Below are 18676 nucleotides of genomic sequence, written 5' to 3'. Positions count from 1 at the left end.
ATCTATTTAGAGCGAAGAAAAACAAAATTAGACAAACATTTTCGATATTACAGCAATAGGTCAAATCCTTATTGGCTTTCGACAGGATACACAGCCACAAGTCGGCATCATGTCACATGACACATGTCGCGCACGGAAAGACGGGCGACGGGTGCGCCTTTATCTTTTTAATAAAAAAATATATAACATTTTTTTTTTACATTATTACACAAATTGACTAAGTCCCACGGTAAGCTCAATATCTAAGGCTTGTGTTGAGGGTACTTAGAAAACAATATACAAAATATATAAATATTTATAAGCTAAGAAGTCTCTGAATGGGGTCGACTTAACTTAGTCCGTTTTGACCCTACCAAGACACAAGTTTGCGCGTTTAACGCAAAAAAGTTAGAGTTTGTCGTGTCACCTCGTTATGAGAACACTCCCCTGACTGCAACAGCCGGTATCGGAATCCTTGAGTGAAAAAAAGTTCGGTGTGCTCAACAGATCGAGACAGTATTTCACACCGGCCCACCGCCTACAGCTTTATAAGGCGCAGATGCGCCTGCACATGGAATACTGTTCTCATTTATGGGCAGGAGCACCCCAGTACCAGCTTCTCCCTCTGGACCGCATCCAACGAAGAGCGACTCGAATTGTCAACTGCCAGCGTATTTCGGATCGGCTTGACTCCTTGGCGTTACGTAGAGATGTGGCCTCGCTCTGCATTTTCTATCGCATGTATAACGGGAGTGCTCCGAGGAGTTGTTCGGATTAATCCCTGTCGCTTCTTTTCGCCATTGCCCTACGCAGCTAACATTTCCATCCTCTGGTTGGCAGTCCTCAACTGTGCGTTTCTCCAGAAACTTCCTGCCTCGCACAGCTAAATTGTGGAATGAACTGTCTGTCGGTATTTCCGGACCGATACGACCTTCAAGAAAAGAGCGTACTCCCATCTTTAAAGCCAGCAACGCACTTGCAACCCCTCTGGTTTTGCAGGTGTCCATGGGTGGCGGTAATCGCTTACCATCAGGTGATCCGTCTGCTCGTTTGCCTCCTGTATCATAAAAAAACGGCACGGATATTTATGCTCATCACACGAATAAATGCCCTTACCAGGATTTGAACCCGGAACCATTGGCTTCATAGGCAGGGTCACTACCCACTAGGCCAGAACGGTCGTCAAACATAGATCTTGTGGTTCATTATGTACATTACGAGTAGTAGCAGAGCTAGCACGCAGCAGCATCTAGATGAACCACATGAGTGCGAGTTAAAGCTAAGTCAGAGCTCTATATCCGTTTGAGCGAACAGACAAACATTTTAGACATTACACCAATAGGTCAAATCCTTATTGCAACCTGTCAAGCTATTGTATAAAATAATTTGAACTTTGATAATGTTTAGATTGTTAAGTGTAATTTATTCCGTTTGCCATTAATATTCAAATTTACCTCAACGGCAAACAATTAATTAAGCGGCAAATAGCAAAACCTACCGTGTTTGCGGTTATCATTGAAATTAGCATGCCTCATTTGAACTTTGTTTGCCTCTTGGTCATTAGTGCACTGATTGTGTTCTATTCGTCATCAAATTTTACTGTGAATCATCAATTATTTTGCTACCGTAACATTAATGTTTATTATTCTTCAAAGTCGCTTATTAGTAAAAGTCGGTTGTGGGTTGGATGAGGCGAGACGGTATACACTTATACAGTATAGACAGAACGCTCGAAATTAAATGGCACCGTCGCTCCGCAAAATATAGTTGCCCTCACAACTCTGTTATCAGAGTGATGAGTCAAGTATATGTATTATATAAATAGTAACGTAAGTACAGCGACCGATTACATACTTTACAAATACGGCACAACTCGCGCACTGCACCAAACTAAGCAGCATAAACCAAGCCAAAGTGCACAATGCTGTAGCGTACTCCTTGCAGCAAACCGCCAAGATCGCGCACCGCATACTCTCGGGACCCACTGCGGCTACCGAACTTTGTATTAACATTTACTATGCCAGTTTACTTTCGTAACACTAACATTGTAGAAGATAAATAGGTATTAGGTAGATAAGTAGGTAGTAGTCTTGATACATAAATAGTCTTCTGTATGCTTATGTTTAAGGGACGCTACACATAAACACTAAACACTTAAGAGGATTCTGAGTATCCTTAAAATAAAACACGCTCTCTTGAAAGGATATCTACATGAGATGCTAGACAAGATCACCTCGAATGTTCTGTCTGTCATAATAAATTATATATAGTAAATGTAAAGGAACATATTTTAAAAGGCAAAAAACGTAATAACGTTTCTAATAAGACACAAAGAGAAGAAGAAGAGAAGAGAATAAGTTTCTAACAAGACAGATTCGTATATGTGTCTAATAAGACATCCAGCTGAGTGGAGGAGACCCTTTTAATGCTTGAAACTAGTTAATGGGAAGACGGATAAAAGCTTGATGTAAATGACGTGTCTTCCGCTCAGATTGTTTTACAATTTTTATGTTACATAATTCTACAACTCATTAATAATTAAATTGTTAGTTGCTCTCCCTATGATTATGCTTACTTAAGTACATTTTATAATTACTTGAGTACATTTTATGTTTCATATACCTACTTAGAGGTTATGAATTTGATCTGCATTTGTTATTAATGTGATCGGTCTGTCATTATCAAGACAGACGTTTTTGGTTAAAGAACGGAACGGATTCGTCTGTCCATAAGTGACATCTTATATATAAAGAGGACTAACCAATCACAAACGTTCTTCACCTAACTTTAAGCCCCATACACATTGTACACTCTAAAACACATCAGACGTCTAAACCTCAAAGTAAAGTGCTATTACGAACAGTTTGAAATGGCTCCGTCTTGTCCGTACAATTTCATTTCCTATCCGGGTGCTCTCCATTATTCAAGTGACGCCATGTAAAGGTGCTATTTTGCCGCACTTACACCCTTGCGAGTGCAGCTCGAGTCACACTTCACGTGACACTATTCCGTGAACTGTGGGAATTACTTAACAGTCTATGAGGCAAGAATATGGTGACGAGACAGCTATAGTGCCAATTTCTTGATCGTGTTGCTTTTTTAAACATTTATGCGTTCCTAAATATTATTGTGGCGTATATACTAGTGTTTTTTTTTTTAATAGTATAGTTGACAATAATATAAAAATATCCTAACACTGCCAGTTGCTAGTGGCAGACTGCACCGCACTTATACGCTCGACTTTCCCCCTCACTCTAAACGCCACACACACACACACACACACACACACACACACACTGACACTAGTGTCGACAGAGATAAATCGGCTCAAAACAACCCAATTAATTCATACTAAAAATTGGCTACCCAGCGTGGTATGTAATACAATTTATACGACCTTAAATATTGTAGATTTCATATATTTTTTATATTAAGCTTAGAATAAATTTAAAAGTGGAAAAATTACTGACCCATATGGTGGAAAAATTTGCTGCCTAGGGATTAGGTCTTGGTGGCTCAGATGGCAGAGCGCGTATTCAGAGGCCGTGAGTTCAAGTCTCACCCAAGACAGTAATTTTTCCACTTTTAAATTTATTCTAAGCTTAATAGCATCGTTCGCAGACGTTTCTGCTAGTTAAAAAAAATTTTTTTTATATTATTTTGGTACGATAATTATTTGCTTGGCTTTCAATCAAGGTTAAGGTTAAGACATATGCGAAAGATTAAAAAATCACTGCTGTGAGCGTTTATTACTCCAAAGAGAATGGCGACGGAGCAATTCTTGTCCGAAGATTCGTAGGTAAACAACAACGACCAGTTCTCATACAAACGGCACTTCACGGCCATGTTTTTGAGGTTGTTGGATCCAAATAAAACGGTGACCAAACTGTAAGACTGGAATTTCAACTGATATCGTATCGCTATCAGGGATATCACAATGCGCACACTCGCATTCGCAAAACATTCACTTCATTTGATGCGAATATAGATGCGAATGTTTAAAATGATGCGAATATTCGTATATCGAATGCGAATGTGAATATTCGTGACATCCCTAATCGCTATCAATTTAAACTATTAACGATTCATTTTAATAAACAATTTTATCTGCTAATACTTTGCTTTTAATTTTGTTTGGCAACCTTCCCTGAATAGTGAATATGTACTCTGCCCCGTTTTGGAATTAGGTCACAGTGCCATCCCGCGCCCGCGTAGTCCGTGGACTCGTCGGGCGACCGGTCGAGGCGATCGACCAATTCGGCTAGGGGGCCGGGCACGGACCCCATGAATGACTTGTAAATATTTGGGAATGCCGTAATTGGAATCTGGCATTTAAGATTCATCGTTGAGAAAATGGGAATCCACGACAAAGTTGAAGAAATAACTCGATTAAGTGCGAGTCGCACTCAAGCACCGACGTTTCCGTATAACAAAACACATTTTCTATAGTGCTTTGATTATTTTGTTGAGACATAGGTACTCAAGCTTGGCAGATTCTAATAATTAATCATTTATTGTTATGAAATACAGTTTGCTTTGTAATGAAACAACGTTTGATGTTTATATATTTATTTAAAAAAAACAACGAACAGAGAAAAATCACGTGATTAAAGTAGGTATTGAATGTTAAAATACTAAAACATACTCATAAAATGTTCACAGATTCATTTATCTTTATTTAATCTTATGGTAACATTTTCCTCATCATATTTTTCAAGACACCCATAGATTATAAGAATTCATTTGTCACAGGTCACAATCTTTCACGGTATAAACCGTATATATGTTACTGTAAAAGCCCGAAGTACGGTAAAACCTAGGATATACCGGTAAGACCTCGGTTTTACCGATGCCGATCGGTAAAAGCCCGAAATGTGAAATAATTATTGTTCCCTTCGGGCTTTTACCGACATGGATTTGGTAAAACCTAGGTCTTACCACGTCGACCGGTAAAGGTTGAATCATGCACTGGTTCTTGACATTATTAGATGAAAATCTTGTATCAGTGTAAGGGGCGTTATATGTAGCGCTATTTAGAGTGATGCTTCGTATTGTTTCGGTTCGGCTATTGTACTAGTCATATAGATCTAGGTCTTTCGGTTTTGCTGAAGGTGAGAGTGAACTCTACTCACTGCAAATTCGAACGCCGTGAGCAGGTATGTAGAAGTCCTAGGTTTTACCGTACTTCGGGCTTTTACAGTAACATATATACAAGAATTGCTCGTTTAAAGGTATAAGATTCAATTTGAGGGGACTCGAGTCACGAATCTAATGTTTGATAGATAGGAACAGTTTGTATGGGAAAAGAATGTCGTACTACTTACTATTTTTCTCGCAAGTTTTCCATATTTTCTCACCGTCTAAACCGTCTCTGGACTTCCACGAATATTTCAATACCAAAATTAGCCAAAAAGGTAGTGACTTTTTTGGTATAGGTGTTCGATATTTTTCATCGGTACTATGTATATCTACTATAATTCTGACAGTTCAGTACGATAATTCACTTCCACTCACCTAGCAACCCTGGAAAGAAATGTGAACAATGGCCGCAATAGTTGTTAGTGTGCGGAAATTACAGGGAGCGGGATCGAGGCCCCGGGCCTCGGGAAACAACTCGATTTCGGAATTGGTCCGTTCGATAGTTTTGATTGCTTCCCTTGTAATGTACGTGTCAACTTTTTATGGCATCGCTATTTGTTGGATCTTGAACGTTAGCTTATCGATCAACTTGATTTCTGACCCAGCACTGAAACCTTTTCACATTTACTACGTCATTGGAATTTACATTGATTTAAAAAATTAAATTAATATGGTACTTACTGTGAAAACATTCTATTGTGGGTCACAAATCGGTTTGTACGATTTTACATGTGTGTTTGTTGGTTTATGGTTGATTACGACGCACGTGCTAATGTAATTACAATGCGACAAGCATGGGTAGTCGATTACACGACCACGTATGGAAATTTGTTTCAGGTATATTTGTATCGATCAATTAGAAGTAATTGACATTAGTTCGAGGGATATATTGAATTTGGGCTTCATGGATTGGTATGATCTTTATGTAAATTATTATCTCTTTAAAAACAACAAACCAATAAAATACTTTAAATGTAAATAATGCAAACTTACTTACTAGTCCGTACCGTAAGCCTGCATTGACAAATACTTAATTTATCGTACTGTTTAATATAGATGAATGAGAGATACATTAAAAAGGTAGGTACGCACAAAAAGAAAGGTACGAAGGGTAAATTATTAACAATAGACGTTTTCAACCTTTGTTAGTAACATAATTACTAGAGACTGTGCGGAACCAATATATTCTACGACCCTTCTCTTTCCGCACAGACTCTAAAAATATTTGTATAGCCTTACTTACGAATGTAACGATACCAAGCCATTTAAGAGAAAGCTTTCTGATGTAGCTGCGATTCTATACGGACTAGTTAGGTAGTTTAGCCACCGCAGTTAACGCGATCATACCGTTTTCGTGATGGGACCGGACAGCGATCAGATTTACTATCCAGGTCACTTGGTCACCAGGTCACTCATGATACCGGCGAATTTTATTTAATTTCAAACTCAAGCTGCGATCAATTTTAGGGAAATATCATCGCTTCATAATTTAAACATTCTCGTATCCTATAAAACTGATCACATAAACTAAATTCTGCGCTGCGGCTGTAACACGGTCGCATTTTTATCACTTGTCACTATACCTGTCATGTTCTAACAAGTATGTAAGTGCGAAAGTGACAGCCATAGTCACAAGTGATAAAAATGCGACGTGCTACAGCCGCTGTATAGTATAGTCAAGTTAAAGAAAAGTATGGAAGTAAGTCGTGTAGTCGTGCTTTTTTTGGATTCGTTAGATGGCGCAACTAGATTATTTCCCCCGAGTTGCACCGTTTCTATTATGTACGGAAGACCGTTAAATTTTAGGTATAAACTATAAAGTGCCGTAATTTTGGAGTAAATTAAAAGCTATTGGGTTCAAGCTAAGTAGTGTATAGAGAACACCTTGGTGCATAGTATATCTTAATTTAAAAGATGTGCAATGTATGTAACCGTAAAAAAAATTTTTTTTTCGATTGCGGCTCGAGGGTAAGTCAGTCGGTTGGTGCAATCTCAAGTTAAGCTTTTTAAAGCATTATAAACATTCAGTTAACTTTGCACGCCTGGGCAAATTATGGAACATGTATTTTTATTTATTTTGTACATTGTGGTTCGGGGGAAATTAAGAGAGACGTGGAAATTTTAAAAACGGTACTTATCTAAAGACACTACATTTGCACTAAATAAAAAATAGTTTTTTTTAACCGGAAGTTTCTCAAAAAGTAAATAGAATTAATCGCAACGAACTGCAAGCGACGGTGGTTGACCGCACGCGGCGCGGGGCGCGCGGGGCGGGGAGATAGCGCAGCGCGCAGCTAGGTTTTGCAATATCCGACAATTTTTCGGATCCGGATACATAGAAATAGGATATCAAGAACGACTGTCAAACTTCAAAAGTGCGACCAAAAATGAAATGCAAGTTTGTGCGTAAATTGTCTATGTGAGATCAAAAATAGTGATGTCATGTTACAACATATTAATAATCTATCGGTGTTTGACCGCTTTATCGACTACTTATTCAAATGTGTTTGATTGTATAAAAAAATGTTATACGAGTAGGTATGAAGGCGCTTCCCTTAGGGTCATATAGGGCCCAAAAGGTGCCTTTGATGAAACCAGCACCATATTTTAGTACGTTGTTAAGCATGTTATTTTGACAAAAAAACCATCGGGAGACAGTTTCTAACGTGGTTAAGTCACCAGTTATGACGTCATCAAAATGGCCGGTGCTGTGTTCAGAATATTGCGTATACCACAGAAAGTATATCACATGTAAGCTTGAGTGGGGTGTCATAAAAAGTAAAATTAAATGCGCTACAATATCGTTTATACATTTGACCTTTTAAATACCATAGTTTGCGAGAAATTTTAAGTTTTATTTAAATTTTCCCGAAAAAAAAATCCGTTTTTTGTTTTCATCAACTTTACTAGTAACTTTACAGGAAAACATTGTATCAAGATATGAATGCTATTTTCGATAAAAGTATTATTATCAAAATTAAGAATACTGAGATCGTTTTATTGTAATTTACTCCGGATCTAGCTAATTAAAGTTACACACTAATTAAACAAAAATATTTATTTTTTTACGTATTATTTTGTCCCAGAGCATGCACCTTCGCATGTGCAAAGCATAGTGTATTTAAATCCGTGTTTTACTTACCCACACCCTGTACAGCGTTCTTTGCACTTGCAAGACAATAGCTCCTTGCAGCTGAGACTAGCATCAGGAAGGGTTTTCCACAAAGAGGTGTACGCTGGTCCATCATTTTTCTTTCGCCAAGCCTAGTTGCAAGAATCTAGCATTTGTGTGGTCGCTATTCAGGTAAATTGGTCCCAATGTGGGTCTGTTAAGCCCTTTTTATATGCTGTAGGAGAGCATCCTGTTGAAGGAATATACTCGATCGCTCTGTTTTCAGGGTTCCGTAGCCAAATGGCAAAAAACGGAACCCTTATAGATTCGTCATGTCCGTCTGTCTGTCCGATTATTTCCTAAACAAGATCCTCCTAGCAGTATTTACATTACCTATTTGTGTCACTACTGGGAAGGTATATGTAGGGTTTGCAAATAGAATATTGTGATATTCTAATTATTCGAATATCCACCAATATCCGAATAAACGGATTTAGATAACACAGAAATAACGTTTTTAACTATGTTTTAATACAATGATATTATCCCAACCAATTTTAAATTATTACTTGATTATTATAATAGCTAACATAATGTTATCTCTAAAACCGTACTTAATAAGGAGGGTTTATATCTGGATTAGCTGGTGCATAGTTGGAAATACATCCAAAGGCTCACCTCGTGTTCATTCGTCATGAAATACTAACTATGAAAGCAATACTTACTTACTTCACTGGATCAGTGACCCAAAAAGAATCTTGGCCTTTGACACAAGTACAACGTCACTCTGCTCTATTCTGCACCACTCCACGCTAGTTGGATACTCCGAGGGCGTTTTAGGGCTACATCGCTCCTATCTTCTCACAGCCCGATTCTCTCCCGTCCACTCCAAGTGACCAAGTCTGCGAAGTCGTGCGGCTATAATCTCGCTAATTATATTGGGTGCCGCAACTAGCTACTCTAGCTCCCTATTTTTCCTACGCTTTCATCTTCTCTATCTTCATCTCTGATAGGTCCTAGAATATTCCGCCAGAATTTCGTCTTCTTAACTAAGAACTTGTTCTTTTTTTTCTGATTCAGAGTCCAAGTGTAATACTTACCGATGCCATCCATCAAAATCTAATTATAGTCTTATAGACTTGAATCATGAACAGTCTACTGATCAGCTTGGATACTAGACCTCGGTGAAACGCTGCTGAGCATCTTAGGGCATTTTGGATTCGAACATATATCTCCTCTTCCCGATTACTTTAGGTAGGTCTTTTCTTTTCGATCTGCGGTGGCAGCATGGTTCTATTTTTATCACTTGTCACTATGCCCTTCATGACAAATGATAAAGAGCCGACCATCTTAGCCCTATTCATTTGGAGATATTCTAGTGGTTGATTATCAGACCAATTTTCTCTCCTTCCTACTCTACTATCCTAGCCTTGGCCTCCAGGTCGCTTTTGTTTTGAGCCTATAGCCCCAAGTCATCAGGATATCCAATGATCTAATGTTTGCATTAAGCAACATTCGCATTCATTGTTTAAAGTTACTGCGTGACATGATGTACCTATCAAAATTGATGTGCTGTTAGTATTTGAATTGCTTAAATATATGAAAATACTATATTTAAATGACAAAATTATTCATAAATTTCATTAGAAAATTGTTTCGGTTATAGGTCAATAACCATATTTAACGGATCCGTAATATCCGGATCTTATGACCCGCTAGATCCGGATCTTATAGTTGACGGATATCCGGATATTTCGGATATCCGGATCTCAAACCCTACGCGCAGCGATTGTTCCGAGACAGCTTGTTTGACACTTTTGACGGGCAACGAGCACAAATCTTTCTTCTGGCATTAAAACGGTTTTAAACAATCATTGAGTGAACTAAGTAGTCTAACGTTTTCGTAAGTATATGGAAAAACGCGATTTTTCGAATTTAACAAACATTGAGCGTACCTGTATTTAATTTGTTGACTGTCTGTCTGCATACTCAGAAACCTTTTACGAGAGGTATGGGCATTGTGAATGTCATCTCGCTCTGTGTGGTAGGGCACAGCACAGCGGATGTCATTCCAGATCTAGAGCAGAGCCCAACTGGGGAAGTACCTCCACCTTACAGAAAATCGCAGCCAAATAACACTAGACATACTAGATAGACTAACATGTAACTCCTCTGGAGTTGCAGGCGTACATAGGCTACGGATACTGCTTACCATCAGGCGGGCCGTATGCTTGTTTGCCACCGACGTAGTATAAAAGAAAAAAAAAACCCTACTATTTTTGCAGTAGGTACATGCCACTACTCGTGCCTCAAGAGCCGTGTTTCGTCGGTGCATCTACGCGCGTTCCTTCTCTTGCCACTAATCTCGCGCTTGTCGCTTCTGTGTATTTATTGCTCTACGTTTTTGGTACTTGATTACAAAACTGCATGTTCCGTATAAAAATGCCAATTTTTTATGGGGTGCGAATGTAAACAAAATCAAATGAATATGATTGCATCAATTTCCAATAGTATTAAAATTTCCCCCGAAGTACAACGACAGTAAAATATGAAAAACTACTTTCCGGGTGTCGCACCCTGGTGCGAATTTGACATTGGATTTAGATATTTTTTCTAATTATATACTCAATTTGCACCGAGTACATTACTTTCCCCAGACCCGCAATGGCCAAAATAGATTTTTTTGTATGTTGTTTTTTTTTTTACCTGTTCCGTAGCTTAAATTAACATAAATAACACGTGCGAATTTAGATATAAGTGTTGTAAAACGTACGCCAAATTGCACCGAGTACAACTTTTTTCTCTTCTTAGTTACAACCATTACATTATTTTCAGCCGATTTCACCCCTTTCCGGGGGGGGTGAATTTAGTAACGATTGTATAAAGTTCGATTTTTAGCCCATACAAAACAATCCGTAGTGATTTTATTAGTCCTTAGAATTAGTTCCTGACTTTAGTGAAATTTGAATTAATTTGACCATACTAGTAGGGTATTGAAACGTGATAAATGGACTGGACTTTTCAGGACTGCCGACAGCCTACCTGCACACGCCGATATACAACAAATTTATGTTGACTGTGTTCAAATATTTTAGTGTGAAGAATATTCCATACATGATTCGATCAATGTACAAGTTGTACACACACACAGTTTACCAACTGCTCTCTGCGAAACAAATTTTCATTACCGACGTGAAACAGACCGTGTTTGCCATTAGTATTAATAACGCTTGATTTGGCCTGCAATCCCTGTCGATGACCAGTCACCCTGGCCTCTCTCACTCACCTGGTCTCAATAGACACGATAAGACACGTAGTAATCAACAAGAGCTCCCGCTTGATTGGTCGAGGTAACTTAGATTGTTTTCTTCCGTGGATCTGTTTGCATTAACGTGTATATTGTTTTGTTGCAGGTAAAGCGGATGTCTTTTCTTAATCAACGTTTAAGAATTCTCCGAATAATAGTCTGGTAAAAGGCAATGCTCCAACTTCAAGATAAACACACATGGCTCAGACATGAGGTACCACTTTATCAATGACCAATAATAATTATTTAACTGCATTCCTATGCAAGCAGTACCTTAATCATAACCGACAAAATAATAGGGATCTCTCTCTGAGAACGAGACATTCTTACATTAATCATAGACACAGTGTTTGTTTCTACTTTTAGGAATATCGATGTGCAATTGTATTCAAAGGAGGAATATCAATCACCTCTTTGTTTGTTTATGTGTAAGTTCAGATTGAATTGGAACCTGCTGTTGTGAATGCCAATGTGACACATGATACTCGCTCCATCTTGTAGTAGGTGCAGGTGTGAAAGTAAATAAAAACTTTATGCGTTGACATTTTCTTACACATTTATTTAGAAGTTGGCAAGTTTTATTTACAAATAATGTTGTAAACATGTGCCAAGTCCGTTGTGAGGGAAATACAAGAGCCGTTAACACACAGCATGGGAAAATAGTAGATTGTGTCACAAGGGAGTAAAATTACATATTTACGGCGAGGGCATACATTGAATCCTGAACAACGCGAAGGATTCTAAAACTGAATCCCGAGCGTAGTAAGGGGATTCAAGTGCTAAAGCCCAAGGTGGAAATAATTTTGGTACCATATGACACATTCTGCTTTTCATATCACCTATGAGGAAATCTTTCTTGGTTTCATTTTTCATTTTCACTTCCACTTTCATTTTCATTTTGCAATTTTTTTTTTGTCCTAGAACAGAAAAGTGGTACTTTGATCCCTCCTAGCAGGGAAGAAAAAACCCTTTTTCGCATAGGTGATATAAAAATGCTTTTTTCTGGGACGAAATTTTACATGTGTCAAGTGACAAATTTTTCCCCTTATACACAGCATGGGATTGAGTTGCGCGGATCAGAGTGCAAAAACGCAATATTGAGACCACAAATGGATAATTGCCTAATGTTCTGTATATAGTTCAAGTGGCAAGTATTATCTGTTGGATACAAGTAGATGCTGCTACACAAAAAAGTTTTCCTTGGTCGACATCGGAACCAATCGCGTTTGATTCCTTCTGGATTCATGCGAACGACCGCCCACGGCCTATTCGGCTGTTAATGTCCCAAGTGTTTTATTCGCTCGCACAAGCTCTCACGCCTTACAATTGCTTCCTTTGGGGATTATTCAATGACAGCGTATCGTAATACCTGCCAATACAAAAACCTTTGTTAGTTTGTATACGGTCTATACCTATGTCTTATTATTTCCTTGACAAGAAAGATAAATTACTTGATAAATTATGGTGTTATTTAAGATTACCATGTTATATTTATATACTAAATATTAGTAGATTAATCTTATATTCACGGGACTGACTTAAGCTATATTTACTACATAATTATGTTTATGCTGTTGAGTTTAGATTTTTTTTGTTACTTGTTATTACGACCATTATTATATTTGATCGATGTCGGCTCAGTATTCCTCTTTTACTTTACTTTATCCATCTCCTTCATGCAATATAAAACGATATACTTACAAATTTATTTTTACATAGTTTTATGAATATTACTAAAATATTAGAGCGAAGACAAACTTCAAAAAACTTAACCAGACGATCGGTGAATATGCAAATTAAAGGTTTATGCTCGTATGAACGTATCTATAAGATTTACTTTAAAGGGTTGTTCAACCTAAGCCTCTGAAGCAGCCCTGGCAGAATGTCATTACCCCGCTCCCACGCACTAACCACTGAGTTTCGAAACTTACGCTTAATTAACCTTGGTGTTTTTCGATGAGACGTCTTTTCGAAGAACACTAGAAAACCCGTTCGCTTGGAAAACATCCCCTGTCTATGCTCTGTCTATAGCTTTGGGAAATTGCTTCCTTTTTTATGCAGTATGCAGGGTTTTTTATTTTAATCACGAAGAAGAAGTAGATAGAGGGCACAGAATCATCAGAAAAGAGCTCCTGCCGTAATGTTCATTGTCAAAATTATTTTTTCCTACAGTCGAGTCGACATCTTGCATATCTAAATATAAGTAAATTACTAGATACCATCCTCCTAGAACTTAAGGTGAAAGAGTATCGTCACTCAACAAAATTAAAATGTCTTTATCTAACCGCTATCTATAGCTGTCTATAATCGGTTATAGACATTGTCGCAGTAGTTTCAACGAACATTAGAACAATTATTCCTTTGCATACAGCTTTCTCTATTACGAGTATCATTCATTGCTACACATTCCCAGATTGCTGACGAGCTCAATGTAAATAAATACTTAGCATTCATTGTCACCTATGGGAATAGCGTCAACGTTTCGTCACGTTCGCGTCACGCCCGTCCACGTGACGTGACAGCTAAACGTGTCGCAGACGTGACAGGAAAAAGTGCCGTCAAAAATGATGCGTCCTGGACATGTGGCAGGGTAAAGTTAATTGGCCTATCGAACGCTGTAGCTTGAAGGAAATCGTAGGCTAATCAGCTTGTTTTTCTTTAAACTTTTTGTTAAATCATTCACTCTGACGTACAGAGGTGTTTATATTATTTTGAAAGATGTGTGATGAAATGACAATATAATATTACAAACATGGATGATATTGGCTGTGCTCTGAAGAATTGTTTGACATGATGCCCACGGCTACTTTCTATCACCGCACCGCCCGCCGTCGGCAGGGGTGTTCATCCTCACACCCTGGAAACTAAATAGTCACGCACTGTGCGGTTTAAGAGGAACTTCCTCCCGCGCACGCTCCGGCTGTGAAATGAGCTACCCGCCGAGGTTTTCGAGGGTCTACAGTATGAGATTCTTCAAAAAAGGAGTGTACAGATTTTTAAAGGGTCGGCAACGCGCATGTAACACCTCTGGAGTTGGAGGCGTCCATAGGCTACGGTGACTGCTTACTTGCCACCGTCATGGTATAAAAAAATATATACAAAGTATGATGCAAAGTTTTTCATTTTCGAATAAATCTCTTATATACTCGTAATAGCAATGCGATATTTTTTTCGCTATCGTACATGTATCTTGGAGGATTTAACAACTGGAGACGCCTTGTCTGTAATTTTCTGTACAAAAACAGTCTGCCGATTTTTGCGGGGGAGCGGCATCGGCACGTCAAATGTATGACTATTTGTACGCAACGTACAAATAGACATGTCAGATAAACGTCAGTCGATACAAGAAATATGACTAATGTCTGAGGTTTTCGACAGGGGTAAGCTCTTAAAGGCGACTCCAGTTGTTAAATCCTCTAAGTCGTGCATGTATGTACTGCCACTATTCTGTACTCGTATTGTTTATTTCAATTGATTACTGACGATAACATAACGAAATATCCGTGCAATTCGTCTACAATTCGTATACCTACATGGTAATGTTTAACTTTAAACCAGTGTAATAAATGTTAAACGCTTCATCTCTAACTAAACGGAATCGCCAGGTTAATCTTCGCTTATTTATCTTTAGGCCAGGGCCCTTTGTTACGTAAATCACTTTGCTTTTCATATTTTAGCGCCGTGTTTTCATTTCACATCCGGGCAAATAAATGACCGTGAATTATTTTAGGGCCTAAAATGTGTGTTTTGTGTTTGTTTACCTTTCATAGTTTACAGTTATTGTTACCCAAAATAATTTTCCATGGCAGTCATGTTCAAACTTTTTTTTTTATTGAGACCTGCAATATGAACGCTTCCTATAAGAACATTATTGATTAGTGAAATTAAATCCAATTCATGCCATCGCTTGTAGATTTGATTTGCAAATAAAACAAAATGAATTCACACGTAACTTTCATTCTCATTACATTGTTCAGGAACCACGACAAATTTAATACCGCAACGAACGATGCGTAACCTTATCTTTACGACTATACGGTTGACTTTCAATCGCTCCGACTGCAATCAAATATGCTCGTGTACGTATGAATGAAGTATGAACATTCATTGTCGTGAATGTGTTAAGTGAAAATTTAAATGTATGCTCGTTTCCTCAGTTTATCGGACATGGACGTGACAGTATAACGGTATTATCGGTTGCGTAACCGGAAATCTGCGTAAAACGGTAATGCTATTGTAAGTTGAAACATGACTGACAATTTGACTACTTCACTAGCGCGCATTGTTTTAAGTGTTTCTGAATAATTGTTCGGTAATGCTATTGAATATGGACAGGCATCGACGATGAGTTAACATTTATTACGATAATGTGAGCGTGAACAGGAGCAATAAAACTTGGTTTTATTAAAGTACTGAATTTTGCACAATCAAGGTGAAATACACATCACTCGTCAGTCATACCATAACTAGAACCTTTACAATTCTATTTAAGTCTGCCGCACTAAGCTTACTCGTAAGTGCAATAATTTATTTTACAGTACATATGGTGCTACTTTACCGCACTTGTGTGAAAATTTGCATATTACGTTACTATGTCGAACATTTAAAGGGCCATATGTACTGTAAAACGTACGATACATGTGCGAATAGGTAATTCGCAACTCGTGTCGATTTAAAACACTCCCTTCGGTCGTGTTTTAATTTATCGCCACTAGTTTCGAATTTCCTATTTTTCGCACTTGTATCGTAATGTACTATTGAAACATCATACATGACAAAAAAATAGTCTCTATAAAAAATAATTTGTATTTTTGGTATTTCCTTCCTTTAAGAGATACTTTGCAATCGTCTCAAAGACAATCATATTTAATTTTATTTTACAGGATTCAACTTTTTAAATAAAAAATTCAAGTCAAACCCTGTTTATTGAAGTGGCAAAACGTATCTTAAATCGCGGAAACTAATGCAACGTTTAACTATTTGCGGTGAATCTTAAACGGCCGCCGTTCAAGCTGAGGTTTGTGCATCCTTTCTCTTATTGGCGTGAAAGTTAACTGGATCGGAATTAAACCGAGATTAAATTGTCGTATATGTTTGCAGTCGGAAAAGTAAATTTAAATTGACGGTGGGTAGTGAAGTATCCGACTGATATCGGATATCGAATTTTAACGTTTTCGCACATAATATAAATTTGTATTATAGTCTGAAAAAATATACGTTGTTTTTGTGCAAGTTATTCGTTGATGTTCCGAATAAAATAGGAAATTTGTTGTATTAAAGATCAAACGCTACGAAACGCACTACATCTAACTCATCAAGGTCACTCGATTACAATTGAGGACTTGAAATTGGGATAGGCCAAGAATACTTACTTACATGCTCATTCATTTAATTACATATGAAACAAATACATAATAATATTATAATCATAGTAGCACCGGTTTATCAAAACAGTAGGAGCGACGCTCTACAAGACTTGGACAAACATCCGACCGTGTTTACGTTACGGCGCGCGGCGACAACATGAACAGACGTTATTGAATTGAACCCGGCAAATATGACGAGACGTCTGCTGCACGCCGCCGCAGAGATAATATTATATTTGACACATTCATCTTACATGTTGTATAGATTTCTAATGCTGAAATAATTCTTATATTTGATTATTTATAATATAATAACATTACAGCTACATATAATAACATTTGTCTAATGTGATGTATAATTTGACAAATGTAACGCCGCAGATGTATGTCGCACGGCTCGCACGTCACCGTAGATAGAAAATATAAAGGCGGGGTAACTAGTATTATCTTACATTTCTTGTAGTTTTCTATTACTCTATAATTACTGTAATTGTAACAGTTTATCAAAAGAACGACAGCAACGCTGGGCATATTTAAACGAACATCCGTTATGCGACAACATACGATATTAGGTATATTGAACGTTGCTGTCTTCTTAATGCTGCCAAGGAAAAAAAGCAATAGAGATCTTTTCTTACATTTTATATGCCTACATATTCACAAAATACAGACGCTAGTAGGGTTCTTGGGTGAATATTCAAGACATTTAGGGCGTTGTTTTTATGTCGTTATCCTCAGGAAATATTGTTGAAAGAAAATATGCTTAAAGTTTTAAACGAAAGATAACATTATACCGATGCAGAAAATAATTGAATATTTTTTTTATAAAAAATGTTGCTACTTATCTTCCCATTGTGAAATAATCGCAGGAGAATGATGAGCTTTTATCCGACCGATCAAAACATTCGATGATTCGCCCTCTAATGTTTGCAGATTGCAGAACTCTTTAGTCGTGGGGTATAGAGAATATATGGATTCTTATTAGAGACAATATATAATCCAGGTTTTGTTCATGCTTCTGACTATGAAAAACTGTATATTTTTGCGTAGTTACATTGAATTTCAAATAAGCTTGCGAAATATTATTTACATCGCGTGCGTCAAGGGAAATCTGCGATATTCTACGAAAGCCCTGTTCGAGGTCGTGTCATTGAGAGAGTTCAGCCAAATGTGTCACGTAATGTGTTAAGTTTTATTATAAATAGGTACTTTAGTAAAATACTTAAGTAAATCCCTAAACAGTTGAAGGTGGGGTTTTTAGGAGTGAAACATTGACATAAAGACTTAGTCATAAAACGTACGGGCCTGATTTAGTTAAAGTATATTTTATCCCTTTCTTAATAAATACATAAAGCAAAATGACAGATAAAGACAAACGATTTATAGCTAATTTAGGCCAGTAACGCGTTTTTGAATAACGCCATAAAAGATGAAGAACGAATGAGGAAGTTTAGTACAGAGAACGATCCTGAATCCGAATTAAAATTAGACGCAAGTGAGTTGACATTTAATGCGACTCGTCGTTTCGAAACTACGGAGGGGAAGATAGAGGAGCAGGATAACTGAGTAGAGGAAGCCGCAGGCGCAGTGACATATCATTTGAAGAAAAGTCTACCTCTAGTGGTGTCAAGATACCAAAGAACGCATGCGAGATACACGGTGGAAAAAAAAGAATAGCGGTAGTCAAGTTAATGATGATGAGTCTTTTCAAAATATCAGTCTAAGTGGTCTTTAAAAGTAGGTTTTGAAAAAGCTTGATTCCTCCTCGATTAA

The 18676-nt window shown here is 37.7% G+C and overlaps 1 long non-coding RNA gene across 1 annotated transcript in view; it reads left to right on the top strand.

Moving 5' to 3' along the window:
* The window catches only part of LOC133524967 (uncharacterized), a 99714-nt gene that overhangs the window by 71896 nt on the left and 9142 nt on the right, over positions 1–18676 (top strand). The window contains exon 2 of the long non-coding RNA XR_009800496.1: positions 11644–11751. This is a non-coding gene — a long non-coding RNA (uncharacterized LOC133524967). The remainder of the gene's footprint in view (positions 1–11643; positions 11752–18676) is intronic.

The sequence above is a fragment of the Cydia pomonella genome, chromosome 14 (genome assembly GCF_033807575.1).
Source record: "Cydia pomonella isolate Wapato2018A chromosome 14, ilCydPomo1, whole genome shotgun sequence".
In the NCBI taxonomy this organism is placed as follows: Eukaryota; Metazoa; Arthropoda; class Insecta; order Lepidoptera; family Tortricidae; genus Cydia; species Cydia pomonella.
This window is presented reverse-complemented; position numbering and strand designations above follow the sequence as displayed.